The sequence below is a fragment of the Heterodontus francisci genome, chromosome X, assembly GCF_036365525.1.
Source record: "Heterodontus francisci isolate sHetFra1 chromosome X, sHetFra1.hap1, whole genome shotgun sequence".
Lineage (NCBI taxonomy): Eukaryota > Metazoa > Chordata > Chondrichthyes > Heterodontiformes > Heterodontidae > Heterodontus > Heterodontus francisci.
This window is the reverse complement of record NC_090421.1, coordinates 4,948,173-4,968,283: the sequence shown is the minus strand read 5'-3', so window position 1 is coordinate 4,968,283 and position 20,111 is coordinate 4,948,173. Positions and strand designations below refer to the sequence as shown.

Sequence of the window (20,111 nt, the reverse complement as noted above, 5' to 3'; positions counted from 1 at the left end):
GCTGTAAAGGGACTTTTTTTCATGTGACATAGATGATTCTTCATCTTTAAAATCTCCTTGCTAAGAGCACTTCAACTGCCCCAAGAAAGTTATTACCTGAACTATGGAAAGCTTCCTGGAAGCAAAAGGAGGATTTTGAAGCATGCTCCTCCACTTTATAAATGATCCCAATGCAATGAGAACTCCATCATCTGTGAAGTATTGGAGCAAGTTTGCCAACATCAGGGGAGCAACTGAATCAACTACTGAGCTTGGCAAAAGGAGGAAGTTTCTTTTTGTGCCCTTGTTTAACCCTCATGAACTCGTGTGAAGGCCTTCCTTTACTGGGCAGATCACTGTTTACACTATTGCTTATATTAACAGTCATGCCTGGGATAGCTTTCAGGTATTGCTGGTACTCCTCAAAAGCTTTGACATCTACTCAAGCTGTCTTGTACATACATTATCCCCCATAAAAATATTCTGCAAGTTATTCCCAGTTGTGACTGAAGTTCCACTAAAGTGGAGAATGCAGCCCATCACAATGAATTCCCAATAAGAGCTCCTTTCTTGTTTGACTCACAGGCAAGTTTTACTGTAAACTTTAGATTAGACAAAAAAAAAGGTCACATTTCAGCCAACAGAATATTGAAAACAGTCTCTTACAACCTTGTAACTTCCAAGAAACAAGTTGCCATATTGAAAAATTTTCTATTTCATTGATTAAAAACATAGCATTCTGATCACAAGACTCGAGTTTTTGATTAGTACTGTTTCAGCTTTGCAGATGAGCCAACAGACAAGCGCCTCTCGTAGAACAAACATTATAACATGCATATCTTAATGTAAAATCTAAAATGTACAGCTTTAAGTTTGAATGGAACATATTGTAGAGTAGTCCTCAGTATAGTGAGGAAACACACTGGCCCTTAAAGAACAAGGTCTTGATCCTTGAATGTAATAATCCTGTAGTCTGTACTAGAGAATGAAGTTACAGCACAGGCATTGGATAAGTACATAGAAAAGTTACTTTGCAGTGATTCGGAGTTCAGAGTACGCCAATTAATGTGAACATTTTGCTAAAGAATTTTTTTTTTTTTAAACGTGACTAAGCATTAAGCAGAATCATGGGATAGTCGGGTGTATAGTAGTTTAGCTTGGAGCTGCCAATGTATTTTTCTCTGTGCAGTTATCTCCCTCTTTTAGGAATTTGTATACCAGAGAGGGCTTCGCTGAGGGGAAGTGAACTGTATAGTGTGGCACCTGGCTAATGATAGTATGATATACATGATCGGTATTTTATACCAAATTCTTAAAAACAAACTGCTGTAGACGAGGAGGGGAAGGGAGGAGTGAGTGGTCTGAGTTCCAGGAACCTCCCCCTGCTCGGAAACTACCTCTGCCACAGCTGAATGGAATTCTGTTTGAGGCAAGTATTCCATTGTTCTTTCCCCGCAGAGTACAGTTGTTTCTATCCATAAAGGATTACTCCAGCGGTGAAAAAAAAGAGGAATCCCGCCATCACGGTAGGTTTCGCTTTAGATGCAATTGTGCAGCATCATAGGGTTCAGCTTCTTGGATGCAGCTTCAGCAACATAGGAGTTGGTGGAAGCTCCATATTATGTCCACTTTCCTGCATCACATTTTGGCTCTTGCTTGGGTGGATATGTTCACAACAAAATGGTTCTAAAGTTTATGAAGTGTCATGCAGGCCCCCACCTGCCAAGAATGAGGCACATTAATTTCACCACATGGACATTAAATTTCAAATTATTGCTGGGAAGAGGAGAAGGCCTATTACAAGGGCTGCCAGACTGGCTGGAAAGACATTTTTGCATTATTAACAGACAGCACTTGAAAGGACAAAAGGGCTATTCCCTGCTCCAATTTAACCCACAATGAACCTTTGATCACCAGGTATTGGAAACATTCCAAGATCTGCTGGGACAAGACAATCCACAAGGGCCAGAACTGATTAGGTGAGCTGGTCACATGACTAACTGGCTGTTGCAGGTATTTTTTGGAAATTGCCAGAGAATTTGAACTCAGAAGGCAGTTTTGCTCCTGGAAGAACATAGCTCTCTCCTGTCTGCTCCCATCTCTTTCTCACCAGCTTCGGAATCCAGTAAAGACATGTGAACCCCAAGAGAGAAAAGTCTCCTAGTGAACAAGGTTCAAGAGGAATACTGGGCCCCAACAAGAAGCAAGAATTAGCGACAAGCAAAGACTCTACAGTGAACTCGAGGAACCGTAACAACTCTTCAGATATTGCCTCAAATCTTTCCACATATGTTTTTCTCTTCTACTCTTTTTTGTCCCTATCTGCATGCGTGTATCACGTATGCATGCTAGCGTGGGCGTGTCGTGTATCCGTAGGCGTTAACCGAATTAGAGCTTAAGTTTAATAAATTTCACTTTATTTCTTTAAACCTAAGAAAGCCTGTTTGTGCTCGTTTCTTTATCTTATAATTGGAAAGTAGGGAACAAGGGTTCACCAAGGGAGAGTTCAAAACACTGTGTTTAAAAAAATAAAACGCTGCTCCAGTAAGACCAGGTGACGGCTGAGAGGGACCCCTAGACACCTTTCTCACCTGGTCGTAACAAAAGTCACATATGAATATAAATCTGAACCATTAAATAAAAGGCAGCTGGGCTATGCAAGACACCTCAACAATATGTGAAGAAGTTGGCGAGGGCGTGCTTTATGTATTTAGTAGCTCCATAAATATACAGCATGTACCAAATCAGTGGCCCATGTAATCCAGATATTCAGAACCAAGAAAAATGAAGACATAAATCATGCAGTCACAGACCAATAATGCAGAAAATATTCAACTACGTTTTACAAGATGCTATTAACTTTCATCTGAAGTGCAATGTAGCCCGAAGTATGGGCTCAGAAACAAGCCATATTTCATACACCTATTGAAATAATGAGAATGTAACAAGTTAAGAGACAGAGCATTTTCAGTGGACACATACATTTGGATTTTCAGAAAAAGAACTAAACTTTTGCATTGATCTTAAGTATAAACGTACATTGCATGAATAACAGAATAGCTGTATTGAAAACTAGGCTTTAGCAATGGTAAAGAGTTGAGGGACAGAAAAAAACCTGCTCATCTTTAAGAGTATTGGATGCAGAAATGTATGAAATTTTTCCTGAAAATCCAAGTGCACTGTACCCAAAAGAAATACCTTATCTCTTCATTTGCTCTTACCATGTAATGTGTCAGACAACTAGTATAAGTAAGAGCAACATCACTGAAAAGGATCCACAATAAAATGGCCAATATCAAATGTAATTCAATGCAGAAGCAAAAATCTAATGTATACTGCTAAAGGTATATGCTTGGTGAGTTGGTGCTACTTTGAGTGGACTGGCAAATTTGGGATTGGGTGAAGAAAGTGCTAAATATGGAAAAGCAAAGAGGTTTGGTTATGATCATTCATTCACTGAAAGCATCCAGAGAATGCGAGGCCATTCAAGAGTAAATGTGTTCTGGATGCACCTCAAAGACATTTTGATTGCAAAATGAAACAGGTTATTTTAACTTTGTATAACTCATTGGGACAGCTACAGTTGAAAGTGTGTACAACTTTTCTATCTTCAAGTGTAATTGCTTTGATCAGGGAGGTTGGGGGACTGAGGGGTGGTGGTGGAGGAGGGGGGAGGGCACATTTTCCAGAAAATAGAGTTCAGGACTTCGAACCCCAAGTTATGAAGATTTGTTACTAGAATTGGGAATTGCACATGTTGAAAAAAAAAAGAGGGGGAGCAACAGTGAGTGAAGAAATTTCTCCTCATCTCAATCCTGAACAGCCTACCCCCTATTCTGAGACTATGACCCCATGCTCTAGGTTCCCCAGTCAGGGGAAACATTTTCTCAGCATTTACCCTGTCAAGCCCCTCAAGAATTTTATATGTTTCAGTTAGAGTCATCAATATCTGAAATACGCTGTGATTAAAATTAATGCTATATTGACTAATTCCTTTAAAAAGGTGCTGGACAAATATTTAATTATAAATTAGAATGAACAGCACTGGGTTATGTACAAATACAGAAATATATAACATCTAAACTACATGAAATACTATAGCATAATTTTTTAAATTAGGATCAGATTCATGTCCTCTACAGAGTATTGTGAATGCAAATGTTCAGGGTTGAATAACATTGGACACATCTGCAAGTTTTTCCACTCTACTTGTCAAATTTCTCCTCGTGAAAGCATTATCTGGCTACTTTGCCTTCTTCAGGAAAATACTTAGGAAGAATTCACCGCTGTGTGCAATATCTACATGGTCCAGTGAAAGAATAACTCTCTCGAAATAACTTCTCATTCCATACTCTATGGCAAAATAATATATTAGGCGCTGTATCCACACTCCTTCGTGCTAGTTAAAATGCTCAATAAAGTTACAGCAGAGCTGCTCTACAGCTAAACAGGGGCAAATCTTGCACCCAATGAAAAACACTCAACTGTCAACTGGAGGTCAAGCAGAAGTTAGAAGATGTGAATGAAAAAAAGCAATGAATTCTGGAAAAGGTAGAAAATTTTGGACAAGACAATCATGCCCATACATCCCACAGAGCAACAACTTTGAAATTGTCATCTTCAAACCCCTCTGGGGCCTTGCTCTATCCTACCGTTGCAAAATCCCCAAACCCCTGCCCCCGCCCTCACTTCAGTACGCACCCTCTGTTTTCCCAGTAGAATGGAAAAATCCCCGGGAACTCGACTGAAATGGTTCCGCGTGCATATATTGTACAAATCCGCTATTCAGATGGGTTAATGATTTTAATTGTTGGAAACGTACCTTTTTTTCTTTCATAGGATGTGGGCATTGCTGACAAGGCAAATTTGTTGCCCTTCCCTAATTGCCCTTGACAATTGAGTGGCTGCTTGGCCATTTCAGTTAAGAATCAACCACATTGCTGTGGGTCTGGAGTCACATGTAAGCCAGACCAGGTAAGGAAGGCAGATTTCCTTCCCTAAAGGACATTAGAGAACCATATTTTTATGACAATTGATGGTAGTTTCATGGCAACATTACTGAGACGAACTTTCAATTTCAATTAATTGAATTTAAATTCCACCAGCTGCCATGGTGGGATTTGAGCCCATGTCCCAGGAGCATTAGCCTGGGTCTCTGGATTACTAGTAGTGACATTACCACTGCGCCACCATTGCCCCTGACCAATCAGGCAATTCACTGAATGAAGTATTAATCCCTGCTGCAGATAAAGACTTACTTAACAAAAAGCATTTTGACCCCCAATCACGTGTACAGAACCACCAGAGTTCCAGGTGTGTAGTAACATGCATCATTGGCACAGAATGCAGAGCACCAGCTTTGTAACAGAGTACAGAGATTCTAAAAACAGGTCTACAGATTCTCTAATTTCTCCAAATTATTGCATTTCTAACAAACAATCACAATGGTCAAACTCGTGAGACATCAATCCTTGATGGAGCCAAAGGCCATTAACATTTATAACACCCAATATTTATACAATAAAAATGCGTTGCATCTTCTATTTAACGAGTGATAAGGAAAGACTGCAGAAACCTGGGCTTTTCAGTCTGGAAGGAGGCATCTGATCTTAGACGTATACAAGATAGTTAAGGGAATAAAAAAGATAAACTTCAAGATAAGGCAACATAGATTCAAACTAGTAAAAAAAAAAATTTAGAACTGATCTCAGGAAATTACTCTTCACACAAAGGGTAATGAATGCATGGAATAGATTTCCAGGAAAAGTAGTCCAGCCAAAAATGCTGGAATGTCTTTTGGGAAAAACTGTGTGTTGAAATGAGGGGGACTTCAGGAACTTTCTGGGTGGATGAACAAAGATGGGTCAAATGGCCTTCTTCATCTGTAACTATCTTGTTGAATGGAGTGATTAGAAGACACTTGCTCTAGAAAAGGAACAGTAGCAGTACTGTACCAAACTGGCACTTCTACATCAGGACAACCACTGCATGACATTGAGTGCAAGTACATGCCAGATCATAAAATGGTACTCCGTTCACCTCGATATACAGAAACAAAAATAATTTTATTCAAGGTATTCAGTTAGCTGTTAAAATGGCTTGAAATTAAAACTCCAAATTTGCAACAGAAACGTAGGAAATTTTCTTACAATTCAATATTTTAGCTATAGATCAAATCTAAATTTCTACCTGTAAATGGTCCGCAGGCCTTTATGGACTTTAAATAGTAGCTAAGGAATAACCATGAATTTCATCAACATATTTTAGTTTTCTATGCGGAAAGTTTATTACAGATTTGTAGCATATTCAACAATTGCCAGAATTGAACACCATCTAGTGACTGCATTTCAAACAACTCATAAGCACCACAGACAAGATGCTAGTACGAATTAGTATCTAGTAAAGAGGCTAGTACCAATGAAACAAAATCACCATTATTTATTCAAACTGAGCAATGTCATGGAGATGAACCATATTTTTCTGGACAGGTCTGAACTACTGCATATTGAGAGTTAACAGAATAGACAGAAAAGGAGCCACTCTCATAATTTATATAAGCTACCCAATCAAATGACACAATGAGGATTACAAATTATTGAACACACAGCCTTCCTCCAAGGTTAGAGGAAAAAAATCTTGTCAGTATAAATATCTTGTGGGAGGGGCATGATGAAAATATCAAAAATAAAAATGGCACTTTTGTTTTCCTACCTAGGTAAAATACAAAAAGGATCAAATCCAAAAGACTCCTTTATTGCCAAAAACTGTGCATTCAAACTTATTATTTCCGAAGAAACAGTTGCCTGCTTTTCTGGTAGCTTTAGAACAAACCATTCTGAACAGCTCTATGAAGTTTTGTACTGTAACCCTGCATTTTGTAAGCGTTTCAGAACAGACTCTGGGTGTATTCCAAATTTCACATTATAGCTCTGCATGTTAGTTCCTGTTTGGCCTGCCTCAAATACTTGTACTTAAGACTTGTCACATTGCCAACAAGGATATTGCATCCCCTTGCGCCGAAGGAAAGGCATTGTATGGGCTCGTCATTCTGGCCACAAATCTTTGGTTATTCACTGCTTTGTGCTTTAGAATCTGGATCTTTCCTTTGAACAAAAATAAACTACAAACACAAGCCCACTAGCAATTGAATTACACGCTACTGTGTGTTTTCCACAACGTCCATGGCTCTGAGAAGGTAAAATGAAATGCTTGTGCAAAAACAAACACAATCTGATCCAAAGATAAAAATCCAAATGGCATCCCCAGACACTATTGCGTAACAAAATAAAACCTCATGAAACATTTGAAGCATTCTTTGCAAGCAGTTTGAACATACAGCTTGGTCCTTCCTAATTTGTGTTACCACTAAAGTTACACTGCAGCTGACCAGGATTACAAATTGCTAGCACGGTCATATGTTTATTCAACATTACTCTCATTCAACTGGTCTTTGCCATGAATACTCTGGCAATGTCAAGAACAGACTGCCCAATACTTTCCCAAGTTATTCCTGCTGTCCACTGTGTGGCTGTAACATATAGGTGAAATCCACTTCAAATGGAAGCCTTAGCTGATGAGGCTATTCCACTAGCCATTGCACCAAGTATTTTCCGAAGTAAATATGATGCACTTTCGAGTTTGTGTCATGAGGATTTCAAAGACTTGCATAACCCATCACTTTAAGACAGGAAGGGAGGGAGAAATGAAAATTGGTGAGGGGAAAGGGAGACCCCATGACCAACCATTCCATTTCAACACACAGTACAGCACTGTGGCATGAAAACTCAATGATCATGGTCTCCCCCTCAAACATAATTGTAAGTTATGATACAAAAGAATGGTATCGCTAAACTTGGTCAAAGAGCATCGCATATTCAGATAAATTATTGATAAATCATAATATCGTGAAATACCAGTCTCTACAAAATTGCTTGTGACGGTTACAAAGAACTGTTCTGGTGCACACTGTCAATAGTCACCTCCCTTCTCAAATACAGCAAACAAAAGTGACCTTTTGACAGAGACCTTTATCCTGTTATCCAAATTCCCCAGCTGGTTAGAGACAAGGCTAAAAATAACACACCCATACGTTAGCAATAGAAGCATCCACCTAGCAACCAGGACAACCAAGGCTCTACCTGTTCTGAGGTGTTGTATAAACATCGCAACAGGAGTAAGCCATTTAACCCCGGAGCCTGTTTCACCATTCAATTAAGATCATGACTGATCTGTACCTCAGCTTACCTAACAAAAATCTAGCATTCTCATTCTTGAAAATGTCAATTGATCCAGCACCCAGTCTTTTGGGGGAGGGAGTTCCACATTTCCACAACCCTTTGTGAAAAAGTGCTTCCTCCTTTCATTCCTAAATGAAGTAGGTGTAATATTAAGATAGTGCCATCTTGTTCTGCATTCTCTCACCAGAGGAATAGTTTCTCTGTATCTAACCTATCAAATCCCCATGGAATAAAAGCCAAGTTTACGCAACCTGTCCTCATAATGTAACCTTATAAACTGCTATATCCTTCTGGTGAATCTGCACTGCACTCCTTCCAAGGCCAATATATTCCTCCTAAGGCGTGGTGCCCAAAACTGAACACAGTATTCCAGATGGGATCTGACCAAGGCTCTATACAACTGAAGCACAACTTCCTCCCTTTTGTATTCCAGCTCCTTTGAAATAAAGGCCAGCATTCCATTCGCCATTTTGATTTTTTTTTTCTGTAAAGTTCCATAAACGCAGTAAACAAAGGGGGGGGGGGGGCGGGAAAAGAGAACTTTTTCAAAAACCCTACAGGATACTGTGATCAAGTATACATGTGTTTCCCTTGCCTTTCTACCAATCGATTAATAAAAGCCTCCAATGTTTTTCCATTGCATAAATATAAAATGGAGACGTCAGTACTGACAAATAGCCCCTTTAATAAGCAGGACTCAGCATTCGACCTAGGGCCAAGTATTCATAAGTTACCAAGTTCTACTCTCCAACACCTTCCTTAATTTACCCACAATTCCATGTAAAAGACACAACTGATCTTTTGTAGCCAAGTAGATCCTAACTAGAATTCTTTAGCATGTCGTGCATAAACAACGCAACCAATTTACCAAACCTTGCCAAATAAATTCTTGAAGAACTTTTGTTGCTCACAGTAATGGGGACCTGCTAAATGTTCTGCATATGTGAACATCAAGTCCTTCTGAAATAAAAACAGAAAAGGTTGTAAATATTCAGCAGGTCTGGCAGCATCTGTAGAGAGAGAAACAGAGTTAACGTTTCAGGTCAATGACAAGTACACACACTTCAGCATGCTGTAAACATCACATTCCATCATTACCGCGAATCAATCTTTAAAAAAAAAAGACAATGTCATGTAAAGCTGGGTGCTTCGGACTTGGAACTGAAACTGGCAAACACTTTACCAAGTTTCCTAACCAACTATTAAACAGAGAGTGACCCAAGCTTCTGTTTACTTGTACTTTGTTGCCTTAGAGGGACACAACTCAGATCCACTGTGTCAGATAATGCATTGTGTAATACATGGCATAAAACTCCTGCCCTTACAAAATAGCATATCAACTGACTCACTGTGACTAATGCCACAGCAGTCTAAGAAACAAAAGCTGTAAGAGCCCATTGAGCCTGCTCCGCCATTCACACTATCCCCATATACCTTGACTCCCTTAAGTGCCCAAAAATCTATCAACCTCTGTCTTGAATGTACTCAATGACTGAGTATCCACAGTCCTGTGTGGTAGAGAATTCCAAAAATTCACAGCCTCCCCAAAAGTGAAGAAATTGCTCATCTCAGTCCGAAATGGCCGATCCTTTATCGTAAGGCCGCGACCCGTGTTCTAGACTCTCGGCCAGAGGAAACAGCCTCTCAGCATCTACCCTATCAAGCCCCTTAAGAATTTTATATGTTTCAATTAGATCACCTCGTATCCTTCTAAACTCCAGGAAATGGAGGTCTAGTCATTGATTCTTGTGGAAATCTGAAAATTAGAAAAATTTTATTCAGGTGTCATGCAGGGCTCCACCTGCCAAGAATGAGACATATTAATTTCGCCACATGAACATTGATTTTAAACTGTTACTGGAGTAAAGAAAGAACTTGCTTTAAAAAAAAAACAACCAGAGCCTTGACTGGAAAGACATTTGCATATTTAGACAGTGCTTAAAAGGGGCAAAAGACCATTCCCTGACACATTCAATCTACAATAGACTTTTGATTACCAGATGTTGAAGGTGAAGGAGCTAGCATTCCAGGTTGACTGCTAAGAGGGCCGAATACACAAATGGATGTGGTCACACCAGCTAGTCACATGACTAACCTGCTGGGCCACCTGAGATTTTCAATTTGAACTTGCCAGAGCTTTGAACTGGCAGAAAGCTCTTTGCTCCTGGACTGAGAACTTCTCTCTCCTGTCGGCTTCCATCTCTTTCTCACCAGCTTTGGAATCCATTGAAGACACATGAACCCCAAGACAGAAAAGTATTCTACAGCAAACAAGCTTTAAGAAGAATACAGGGCCCCAACGAAAAGCAAGATCAACCTACAAAAAGACTCTACAGTGAGCTCGAAGAACCGTAACAACCTCTTCAGATATTACCTCAAACCTTTCCACTTGATTTTTTCTCCTGCTCTTTTCTGTCCCTATCTGCATATGTATATCACGTATGCATGCTAGCGTAGGCGCGTTGTGTATCCGTAGGTATCAACCGAATTAGAGCTTAAGTTTAATAAAATTTCACCTTTCTTCTTTAAACCTAAGAAAGCCTGTTTGTGCTAATTTCTTTGCCTTATAATTGAAAAGCAGTGAATCAAGATTCACCAAGGGGGAGCTCAAAACACAGCGTGTTTAAAATTAAACCTGTTACAGTAAGATCAGGTAACAGCTGAGAGGGACCCCCGAGACACCTTTCTCACCTGGTCATAACAGGAAATTTCAGATACTTGCAACATAACTAACAATATTGATTCTTACCTGATTTCCAAAATATAAATCTTCAGATTTTAATGTGCCTTTTTTAAAATGGGTTTTCACCCACAAACTGGCTGCCTTGTCCAAGACGAATTGATGTGGCACGAACAGCGCTAAGCATTTTAGTCAAAGATTTCCTTTTGCAAGGGATGGGTTAAAAGCAAAACCAAACAAAAAAATTCCCATTAGAGTGAGAGTTTCAACTTTGACAAATTTGGACTTGGATTCAGTCAATATTTCAGAGAACAGCTACTTTCAAATCCCTCATTAGCATGAGGAGATTTTGTTTAAAATGTTTTAAGCAATTAATCCGAAGTGAAATTTTAGTTTTGAATACTCTTCCAACTTTAAAATGTTAACTGGAAAGATTTAATAAGTGTAGAGTTACGTTTCTTTAAGAAATTGAATTTTTATAACTTGAATTTACACCAGAAGTTGAGCCCATAGTCGATAATTCCAGTGCAGTACTGATAGAGGTGCTGTCTTTCCAATGAGATATTAAACCATGACCTTGTCTGCCTGTTTGACTGGACATTAAAAAGATCCCAGGGTTCTATTTGAAGAGGAGAACGGAGTTCACATGCTATTCTGGCCCAATGTAAACAGATTAACAGGCTATTCATTCCACTGCACTTCAAAAAAAGGTAATTCACAGCATGAACTACTTTGACACCGAAGGTGCAACAAACATCTACAAAATGTTCCTATTGCAGCAGTCACGCTGACATTTAAAAACCCCAAGCAGCATCGGTGGCTGCATAGGTGTGATTTTTGTTAAAGAAACATAGAGACTGGCAGCCCTTTGGTATCTTACCCAAATGGTCATTCTTTATGCTTGAACCTCGAGAATAAGACACTTTTGTATGTCAGGAGACATGGAATTATTATGGAGCCCTGTCTAACCTTCGTACTGTTGGAACCAAAACAGGGAGGAGTGCACTGTTTATTCTGGTTCCACTTCTCCACGGGTCACAACATACATTTAAATATTTTCCCACTTACCAATACGGTCAATCATAGATTCTATTTTTATCCCAGAATAAGACACACCAACCTGGTTTCTTTTGAACAAAAATTATCAGTTTATTATAAAAAGTCTTAACCAGTAATGAAGTACAGCATAAGCACAGATTGACGTATTAAGGTTCCCTTGTGTTCGTTCTCTCTCTCTCCACAACACTGGCATCCACCCAGCAATGTGGAAAATTGCCCAGGTCTGTCCTGTACACAAAAAGCAGGACAAATCCAACCCAGCCAATTACTGCCCCATCAGTCTACTCTCGATAATCAGTAAAGTAATGGAAGGTGTCGTCGACAGTGCTATCAAGCGGCACTTGCTCAGCAATAACCTACTCAGTGACACTCAGTTGTGTTCCGCCAGGGCTGCTCATCTCTTGACCTCATTACAGCCTTGGTTCAAAAACATGGACAAAAGAGCTGAACTCCAGGGGAGAGTGACTGCCCGTGACATCAAGGCAGCATTTGACCGAGTATAGCATCAACCAGCCCTAGCAAAACTGGAGTCAATGGGAATCAGCGGAAAACTCTCCGTTGGTTGGAGTCATACCTAGCGCAAAGAAAGATGGTTGTGGTTGTTGGAGGTCAATCATCTGAGCTCCAGGACATGGCTGCAGGAGTTCCTCAGGGTAGTGTCCTAGGCCCAACCATCTTCAGCTGTTTCATCAGAAGGTCAGAAGTGGGTAAGTTTGCTGATGATTGCACAATGTTCAGCACCATTCACGACTCCTCAGATACTGAAGCAGTCTGTGTAGAAATGCAGCAAGACCTGGACAATATCCAGGCTTGGGATGATGAGTGGTAAGTAACATTCGTGCCACACGAGTGGCGGGCAATGACTATCTCCAACAAGAGAGCATCTAACCACCTGCCCTTGACATTCAATGGCATTACGATCGCTGAATCCCCCACGATCAACATCCTGGGGGTTACCATTGACCAGAAACTGAATTGGAGTAACAATTTAAATACCATAACTACAAGAGCAGGTCAGAGGCTAGGAATCCTGTGGCGAGTAACTCACCTCCTGACTCCCCAAAGCTTGTCCACCATCTACAAGGCACAAGTCAGGAGTGCGATGCAATACTCTCCACTTGCCTGGATGGGTGCAGCTCCAACAACACTCAAGTAGCTCGACACCATCCAGGACAAAGCATCCTGCTTGATTGGCACCACATCCACAAACATTCACTCCCTCCACCACTGACGCACAGTGGCAGCAGTGTGCACCATCTACAAGATGCACTGCAGCAACGCACCAAAGCTCCTTAGACAGCACCTTCCAAACCCGTGACCTCTACCACCTAGAACGACAAGGGCAGCAGATGCATGGGAACACCACCTGCAAGTTCCCCTCCAAGTCACACACCATCCTGACTTGGAAATATATCACCGTTTCTTCACTGTCACTGGGTCAAAATCCTGGAACTCCCTTCCTAACAGCACTGTGGGTGTACCTACCCCACATATACTGCAGCGGTCAAGGAGGCAGCTCACCACCACCTTCTCCAGGGCAATTAGGGGTGGGCAAAGCCAGCGATGCCCATGTACCATGAACGAATAAAAAAGTGTCACTAGGGCAAAGGTTCAAATCAATCCTAGACAATAATGTTCTCTCTGTACCAATTCACCTCTACGTCCAGAGTCCAGATCTAGTCTGGACAGAAAAAGGTAAAACATTCTGGAACTCCCTTACTAACAGCACTGTGGGCGTACCTACACTACATGGACTGCAGCTGTTCAAGAAGGTGGCTCACGACCACCTTCTTGAGGGCAAATTCGGGATGGGCAATAAATGCTGGCCTTACTAGAGACGTCCAGATCCCATGAACGAATAAAAGAAAAGGATTAGTTTATGCCTCCATAAGTTCTCACTTCAGTCTTCAAATGCAGTACATCACAGCAGACTGCGTTTTAAGTTTAAAGCATCAATTTAACAATGAACAAGTGAATAATCCAACAGCGTTGCAATAATTGTATATTTAATCAAATGATTTTAAAAAAATAGAGCATTTCTGCTTTCCACCAGGAATTTCAAACTGTCGGGCCAGTTCAAATTGCCACTGGTTGCTCCTCGGCGTAGATTTGTACATCACATTCACTGCATTTCCTTCTCTCCACCATAACCATCACCTCCTCAAATGAACTCTACCAGGTTGGTGAAACATAACTTCTCTATGAAATAAAAGCAAAATGCTGCAGATGCTGGAAATCTGAAATAAAAACAAAAAATGCTGGAAAAGCTCAGCCAGTCAGGCAGCATTTGTGGAAAGAGAAGCAGAGTTAACGTTTCAGGTTAGTGACCTTTCATCAGAATTGTCAAAGGTTAGAAAGATAATAGGTTTTAAGCAAATAAAGTGGGGGTGGGGCAAGAGATAACAAAAGGGAAGGTGTTGACAGGAGAGGGTCACAGAGAATAACCGACAAGGTGGCCATGCAGCAAAGGTAAAGGGTGTGTTAATGGCGTGCTGAAAGACAAAGCATTAGTGTCAGCTGTGGCTCAGTGGGTTGCACTCTTACCTCTGAGTCAGATGGTTGTGGATTCACGTCCCACTCCAGGATTTGAGCAGAAAAATCTAGGCTGATGTTCTCAGAGTAGTACTGAGGGAATGTGGGCAGGCACATGGTAAAAAAGAATAATGAAACAAACTAAAATAAAATAAAAAGAAAAAGAAAAAAATATAGCTAAAAATAAAAAAGGGGGGCCCCCCATCATGCTCTGAAATTATTGAACTCAATCTTTAGTCCGATAGGCTGCAGCTTGCCTAATCGATAAATGAGATGCTATTCCTCGAGCTTGCGTTGATGTTCACTGGAACACTACCCAATGCATCTTCCCCTCCCGTCAACATTCCGAAGGGATTGTTCCCACTGCAACACCCTGGTCCACTCCTCCATTACCCCCAACACCTCGTCCCCTTCCCACGCAATCGTAGGAGGTGTATTACCTGCCCTTTTACCTCCTCTCTCCTCATTATCCAAGGCCTCAGACATTCCTTTCAGGTGAAGCAGCGGTTTACGTGCACTTCTTTCAATTTAGTATACTGTATTCGCTGCTCACAATGCGGTCTCGACATTGGGGAGACCAAACGCAGATTGGGTGACCGCTTTGCGCAACACCTCCACTCAGTCCGAAAGCATGACCCTGAGCTTCCAGTTGCTTGCCATTTCAAAACACACCCCTGCTCTCATGCCCACATCTCTGCCCTGGGCTTGCTGCAGTGTTCCAGTGAACACCAGCGCAAGCTCGAGGAACAGCATCTCATTTACCGATTAGGCACGCTATAGCCTGCCGGACTGAACATTGAGTTCAATAATTTCAGAGCAGGACGGGCCCCCCTTTTTTATTTTTAGTTATAGGTTTTCTTTTTATTTTAGTTTAGTTTGTTTCATCATTTTTTTTTTTAACCATCTGCCTGCCCACTGATTTTTTTCATGTTTGTGCTTTTGGCCAGGGCTGTTCAGTTTTCTGTCAATTAACACCCTCTCTGCACTAATGCTTTGTCTTTCAGCACACCATTAACATACCATTTGCCTTTGCTCCATGACCTCCTGGTCAGTTATTCTGTGACCCTGTCCTATCAACACCTTCCCTTTTGTTATCTTTTACCCCACACCCGCTTTATTTGCTTGAAACCTATTACATTTCTAACCTTTGCTAGTTCTGATGAAAGGTCACTGACCTGAACTGTCAACTCTGCTTCTCTGTCTACAGATGCTGCCTGACCTGCTGAGTATTTCCAGCATTTTTTTGCTCTCTTTATGAAATCCACGCTGGCTACTTCCAATCCTTTTCTCTTCATCTACATATTTTGTAATTTTAATGATTGCAACATTTCCTGTACCACAGGTATTACATTAACTGGTCTGCAATTATCCAGGTTAGCTGTGTCTTCCTTTTGGGCACTGGATATTACACTGGCCAATCTCGATTTCTCTGGCACACACCCTTCTCAATAGAATGCTGAAAAATAATTCCTAGCACCTCCACTCTCTTTCCCCATTTTCCTCAGGGCTCTTAGATGTATTCTGCCATCCACTTTGTCTTCCTAGCTTTTATTTAAATAAATAGATTAACATAAAGGAATAAAGTTTCTAAAACTGTGCAGATGGGTTTTATTTGCTATGTTAGACTAATGGTCATAAAGCTGGACACAGGTATTCCTCAATACATCATAAAAAAAAAGAGCTAAAATTACAAGCATATCTTAGTTTACATATTGGTTTTCCAGAAGTAGAGAATGACGAGGAGGTGGAGGGGAAATCTGGTCGTTAACCTCTGATGCATTGGTAGACATTTATGCACCGCTGGGAGTCCCTGTACTGGGGTTCCAGATACCACTGATCAGGTGCAAGACCTTAAGAGTAGTTGGCCGACTCCTGAAGATGATAACTCAGCAGAGTGGCAGATTAGAGATACGAATCTCCACACTTCAAATCTATTGCATCATCAACTAAAGCTTCAATGCAATAACCCACATTCAGCATTTCTGATTTTTAATAGTATTAATTTAGAAAAAAAGCAGTCTTCAATTTACACTTGGATGAAATATTTCAAGCATGGGAAAGAAAGATATTTCTTGGTGCATTAGTTAAGAAGGGGTGATAAAGAAGGAATTCTCAGAGTCAGACAAAAAGAAAGCAGCTGTGCAGGAACCGCCTTACTAAACTGAAGAGTTTTAATTATTTTATTCAAAATCTGCATGTAACCCTTCTGTAAGGGAGAGGTTTCTCTGTGAGACTAACTTCCGTAAACCCCTTCAAGCCCAAACTGGATGCTCCAGATTACTGAAGGATGTAGTCAGTTATTACTTCAGGTCCCCTGTTGCCTGCTAAAAGCTTTTCAGGTGAGATGGCTCACTTTAATGGAGTGGTTAACTAGGCATTTAAGAAACACACTCTCCCTGATACCATGAAATTAGTTTTAATATTAACAGAAAAATTCAAAAAGGACCCTCCAGAGTGTTGGAGCTGCAAATACATCAATCTCCTCATGGACAACATCACAAGAAATATTTCCTCTATAGAATGTGTAATCTAACTTCCCTGGTCCATAAAACAAAGTCAGTCTCCAGGGCGGCACAGCGGCACAGTGGTTAGCACCGCAGCCTCACAGCTCCAGGGACCCGGGTTCAATTCTGGGTACTGCCTGTGTGGAGTTTGCAAGTTCTCCCTGTGTCTGCGTGGGTTTTCGCCGGGTGCTCCGGTTTCCTCCCACTGCCAAAGACTTGCAGGTGATAGGTAAATTGGCCATTGTGTAGGTAGGTGGTAGGGAATATGGGATTACTGTAGGGTTAGTATAAATGGGTGGTTCTTGGTCGGCACAGACTCGGTGGGCCGAAGGGCCTGTTTCAGTGCTGTATCTCTAAATAAATAAATAAAACATCCATTCTTTCACATCCCTCACTGTTCATTCCTGACTGGACACCTTCCTTGGCATATTTTAATGGTGTCAATGGCCCAGAAACTACATTTTACAAGACATTTACTCTATAGCTGAAGTATTTTACTTTTTAGAAAAATAATTTGAACCTCAAGCTTTTTATAAGACATCAAGAATTTTGGTTCCTTCTCAAGGAGTACAAAAATAAGAGCAGAAAGTCTACTTGGTTCCCTTGCACTGGTCACATATCCTGGAATTATATCTCCAAAGTTATCTCTACAATCAAAAATAATTTAAGCCCTGTAGGAAAAAGGTGTTACCACTACAATCCCATGGTGCAGTAAACTTGCCTGATATCTGAAGATATATAAAGTTAAAGACTATTATTTTGATACTGTCATTGCTGTTGCAATTTTTTTTCAATAAAAGGATTTGTTTAACTTTACGCACAGAAAAATGTACCCACGTGACAAAGCAATGGATCGAGGAAAAGGTTCACAAAGGTCATGGGAAAGAAATCCAAGATGCAGCCAAATTTCAGATAGTATTCAGCTGAAGGACACTGGACATGCACATTTAAAACTAAAAATCTCAACAATTATTTTCTTTGATCAATAGCACTTCTTTCCAGTAAGTTTCTTCCACGCCCACCCCCATCAATAATTATATTTAGTATTAGTTACTTTTTGTTGTGGAGGAAGGGGACTCCAGCCCTGTGGTACAGATACTAGAAAATAATAATTTGCCTGAATTAAATTTGGGTGGTCGCTGAAGTAACTGAAATGCCAGATACATTTAACCCTATACAAAATGACCATTCCTTTCCCCATGCCACCTCCCAGACAAAAAGGCTGGTACAGATCCACAGTCAGGCCTCTGCCACATTAACTATCAAGTGATGTGGAAAAGCTGCAGGCAGCAACTTGCCATTGAATTGTCTTAACTCCTTCCCCACATCAAGAATGCATTTTCCTTTAGTGGAAGCTCCAGCCACTTAAGAAAACCTTGTCCAAAATGAAAATCCAGCTTCTAAAAAGTAAGAGAGGTTTGTATTTTATTTACATTGCTGGTTCTTTTCACTCAGGAAATAATTCTTACTCTCCTGAACTTGGGTGGAATTGGGAAAGCCTTTGTATCGGTCAATTTAGGAGTCTTAAAAAGGTAGAGGTGTTTAAATCATGTGTGGAGGTGATAAAAATAGAATTACAAACTAATTCACAAAACAGCCAAGTTTGCCTTTTGAAGGGAAGCCTAACTTCTGCAAAAATGCAAACATTTTTGCAATTTTTCTCTTCCCTGAATTACACTGTTGTACACAAAGGGTGTCTATTTAGCTGCAGACCAACAATACTTACTCTAAACTACTTTGACTGATGGAAGAATACTTTATCACAGACTGAACAAAAAGTAGTCCAATGCAGGATTCTAAATTAACCTTTGCCCTCTCTCCAAAGACAAGTATACATCTTTTCCAGGCATGTTGCCAGATTTGTAAACAATTTTGCCAGTTGACACATACTAAGATTGTTAAAGTGATGTCGTAGATTAATCTATAGCACAATTGAGTTAATCAAGACCTGACCTCAAAGCCGCTCTTTTCCTCTCTCCCATCAGCATCCATAATGCAGTTTCTAAACTGAAAAGATGGCATGCTTTCTGTGAGTAGGTAATAAAGGTAGGTCTTGTTCACATTGTACAAACTTTTAATTTACAAAAAAAATTCAATGAGACCCAATAGCCCAACCCACAGAACATTTTGAACACTTAAGATAAAAAGATTTAACACTGTAGCATTGCCATGTCCACTTATTCTCATAGGATTCCCAAAACACTTGTATAACTGCAATAATATTTTTTAAATTATAAATGGATTTCCAGGAAGTAACAAAGGATACTTGCGCTAATACACTATTTACAGATTAATCTTGTGCTTAAAGAACACAAGCTAATAGCCAGTCAAATATTGACTAATATTAACTACACTAAAGGGATTAAGATTACAGATGGTTGAAAGCTGCAATAAAGAAATATAATAGCACAGTTAAGTCTATAAATGACATCAAATTAGTCCAAAGATGATTTAAACTACATTCTAAAAAGAGGCAATCTTTAAGAAACATTTCCTGCTCAAGTTAGTGTGGCATTTAGCAGCTTCTGCAGTTTGTTTAACCTTTGACCTTTTTTCGTTCCCTTTAAAGGAAATGCATTCCACGGCTAATTATTTTGGAAACTATGCGCCACGTCTACATTTCCTTCCCTGACCAAGCCATTAATACTTCGGTTAAAACAAAAAACTTAGTTTTTATTCCCAGATAGTATACTTGTTCTTCTTTGCCCCAGCTTACCACAGGTGTCAGTGGCAAAATCTATCTAGATTCAGAGATCAACTACTGTTTCATTCATAGATTTCTCTCCCGTAGTAGACTGCAGATTAGGAATTCTGCTTTTTGGTTTTGCCAATGTCAAACCCCCCAATATATTTAAATTTTCAATCCTAATTGGAACAATCTCAGGCAGCCAATGATGGCTATTCACTACTCCAGGTGATGGACAGATATTGTTGTTGCTAGGCACAATTATTTCACAAATATAAAAATAAAACAATTGTTGTTCCCTTAATTGTTCAGAGATTGCTTTCTTTACCCATTAGCTGCTGTTCAGAATACAGTATTAGCTTTATCGTAATGTTCAAATTTTCAACCATCTGAGCCACTTTGCAAACGTATGTGGAATTATTTAAAACATTTTC

General features: G+C 40.2%; 1 protein-coding gene across 6 annotated transcripts in view; it reads right to left on the bottom strand.

Moving 5' to 3' along the window:
* Positions 1–20,111, bottom strand: part of spats2 (spermatogenesis associated serine rich 2) — a 95,510-nt gene that overhangs the window by 53,948 nt on the left and 21,451 nt on the right. Inside the window, exon 3 of one of the 6 annotated variants that reach the window (XM_068024481.1) lies at positions 9,090–9,176. The exons of the other annotated variants lie outside the window; for them this stretch is intronic. The gene's annotated coding sequence lies outside the window, so the exon portion shown is untranslated. The remainder of the gene's footprint in view (positions 1–9,089; positions 9,177–20,111) is intronic. 6 annotated transcript variants of the gene reach the window in all.